Below are 2,988 nucleotides of genomic sequence, written 5' to 3' on the forward strand. Positions count from 1 at the left end.
TCACTTAGAGCTCGGAATGAAGTGATAAGAGCTTAGCTTGGTGATATGTTACTAGGTTCACCAGATTCACTTAGAGCTTGGAATGTAAAGATAAGAGCTTAGTTTGGTAATATTTTATTAGATATTTGTTCTGCCATGGTTACAGTCCTGATTTTTTTTAAAGCATACAAAAATCTTGATTTATCATTTTGTACTTGATTTGGAACAAGATGAAGTAGGCTTAGTTAAATCATTTTGCACTTGACCACGTCACCTTTTGTTTTGAGACAAGGCTGTTGTGTTGGCCTGAGTAACTGCTTGTATAGAAAAAGAAATGTCAAAAAATGGGTTTAAAACGTATTCATCAACATCATCTCGGCATTCGTCCTATTTGATCGTGGGTCCAATTTATGAGTTCCCCACTTCCACTTGTTCCAATCCTTTATGAAATCTTCCACTGCAACATTACACCTATGTGAAACCATCCTTTTGTATCAAATGAAACCTGATTAACAATTTTAAACGAAAGCTTGCTTATAATTTTGATACAATATAATAGTCATTGTTCACCAGCGAAAGTGTTTTTTTTTAAATCCAAACAAAGATACAGTTTTATTAAATAGAAACTTTATTGGAAAGTTTTAAAAGAATGCTAGAAGACAGCAAAATCTGTAATTTAAATTTACAACAAAGGTTGACATTTTTAATTATTCCTGAAAAAAATGTATTATCTTGAATTTTCAAAGCTGAGAATTCATACAGATATTACTTATAAAAATATTCTATTGTGAAGATCCTTAGAAATTTCTGAATTTTCAAATTATTTCATCTATTGGTTTTGTTTTCATAATGCACTAAAATAAACCATGCAACAGGTACACCCGAGCATGAAAAGAGTTAAAGTTCAACTTTAATATTTAAAATACTTGGTTGGAGTACTGTCATTATGGGAAACTACCAGCTAAATAATACACCATTGCTATGTAACTGTTATGTAGTGTGTTTTCAGTTTATTAGATCATTTGAATTATGAATGTAACTGTTATGTAGTGTGTTTTCAGTTTATTAGATCATCTGAATTATAAATGTAACTGTTATGTAGTGTGTTTTCAGTTTATTAGATCATCTGAGTTATAAATGTAACTGTTATGTAAAAAACACACTACATAACAGTTACATTTATAATTCAGATGATCTAATAAACTGAAAACACACTACATAACAGTTACATTTATAATTCAGATGATCTAATAAACTGAAAACACACCAGTTTGTTAGATCATCTGAATTATAAATGTAACTGTTATGTAGTGTGTTTTTCAGTTTGTTAGATCATCTGAATTATAAACGTAACATTGAAGAATTTTCTTGGCGAAATGTGTGTATATATAAAATGTCGTTGACTTTTTGTTCATTTAATTAAACAATCAACTTTTTTCTAAACCTCAACATTGTTTTAATTACTACTGAAACATTATTATTATTCTAGGAAAATGCATTTAAAGATGGAGTATTCGGACAAATCCGGATCCTTCAATTGATTGATTTCCCAAAAATTATGTTGTTCAAATTTTGAATTGATGTCTAACAATTCTTATACAATATTACACACTACTGAATTAGAGATCATTAAATATTTCTGCAGTAGTGTATATATTGAAGCAACATCAGTTAATCACTAAGCCTTTTTAAAGAAGGATACTTAACCATAACAGGAGGAAATATTAGCTGTAGTATACAGTAAAATATCTATGAGATTGATTCTTAGTTGCTTGGATACGATTTCTAAAATATATTGAACTATGTAAAATTTAAATACTGTCTAATTTAGAGTTGTCCTATTTATTCTAAAATACTATCAAAAATTAAAAATATCAAATATTTTTTGTTAGCCTACAGAATTAATATTTCTCTCTTGAAGAAATATTACAATGTTTTAATTGTCCGTGGATTGAGACAAGTTCTTTCACCCCCATCTTTCCTCATCCAATTAATGATCTTTCAAAATTTTTGTAAATTAGACTGTGATCTTAAAATGGTATATTCTGTTTAAACGTTTGGTTAATTTGAGAAAGGTGTAGTATATTCTGTTTGTTTTAAAAGCCATTTCACAAATAAAATATTGGGCTTTGAATTATCTTAAAACATTGTAACTGTAAAAGGTTATTCAACTAAGCATGTGATTGAAAGGTTTCATTATTATAGATTATTCTCATTGTAAAAAAGGGTTGCTTGTTGAGAAGTGTTTCCTTATAAAAAAAATAGTAATTGCTTTATTATGCTCTGTGTATTTTAAGGCATATTTCAAACATTTCATTTCATAGATTGTTATTTTTTAAAAAAACTAATTAAAAAAATATTTTTAATATCTGTGCTGTAGGATACGTAAAGAACGGACACACCCTTTACTTAAATTCTGGATTAAGCACTTCCAGAAATCATTATGGTAAACGTGTAATCACCAGAGAAGCCGATCTTGTAACAGCTCATGGTATGGGGATCTTGTTTTTAATGGAATAAGGAACTAATATGATAGTCTTGTCAGAATGTTGTGTGTTATCTGTGATGTTGATGTTGTCAAAATGTTGTTGATATCTATGTTGTGACTTTGTTAATATGTTGTCTGTAATCTGTGGTGTTGATATTGTCAAAATGTTGTTGATATCTATGTTGTGATTTTGTTAATATGTTGTCTGTAATCTGTGATGTTGATGTTGTCAAAATGTTGTTGATATCTATGTTGTGACTTTGTTAATATGTTGTCTGTAATCTGTGGTGTTGATATTGTCAAAATGTTGTTGATATCTATGTTGTGACTTTGTTAATATGTTGTCTGTAATCTGTGGTGTTGATATTGTCAAAATGTTGTTGATATCTATGTTGTGATTTGTTAATATGTTGTCTGTAATCTGTGGTGTTGATATTGTCAAAATGTTGTTGATATCTATGTTGTGATTTGTTAATATGTTGTCTGTAATCTGTGGTGTTGATATTGTCAAAATGTTGTTG

At 28.7% G+C, this 2,988-nt stretch overlaps 1 protein-coding gene across 1 annotated transcript in view; it reads left to right on the forward strand.

Annotated features, from left to right (window-relative positions):
• Positions 1–2,316: 2,316 nt before the first annotated feature.
• The window catches only part of LOC111083927 (ADAM 17-like protease), an 8,465-nt gene continuing 7,793 nt past the window's right edge, over positions 2,317–2,988 (forward strand). The window contains exon 1 of the mRNA XM_022380673.1: positions 2,317–2,470. The gene's annotated coding sequence lies outside the window, so the exon portion shown is untranslated. The remainder of the gene's footprint in view (positions 2,471–2,988) is intronic.

This window comes from Limulus polyphemus, unplaced genomic scaffold (genome assembly GCF_000517525.1).
Source record: "Limulus polyphemus unplaced genomic scaffold, Limulus_polyphemus-2.1.2 Scaffold12198, whole genome shotgun sequence".
Taxonomy (NCBI): Eukaryota; Metazoa; Arthropoda; class Merostomata; order Xiphosura; family Limulidae; genus Limulus; species Limulus polyphemus.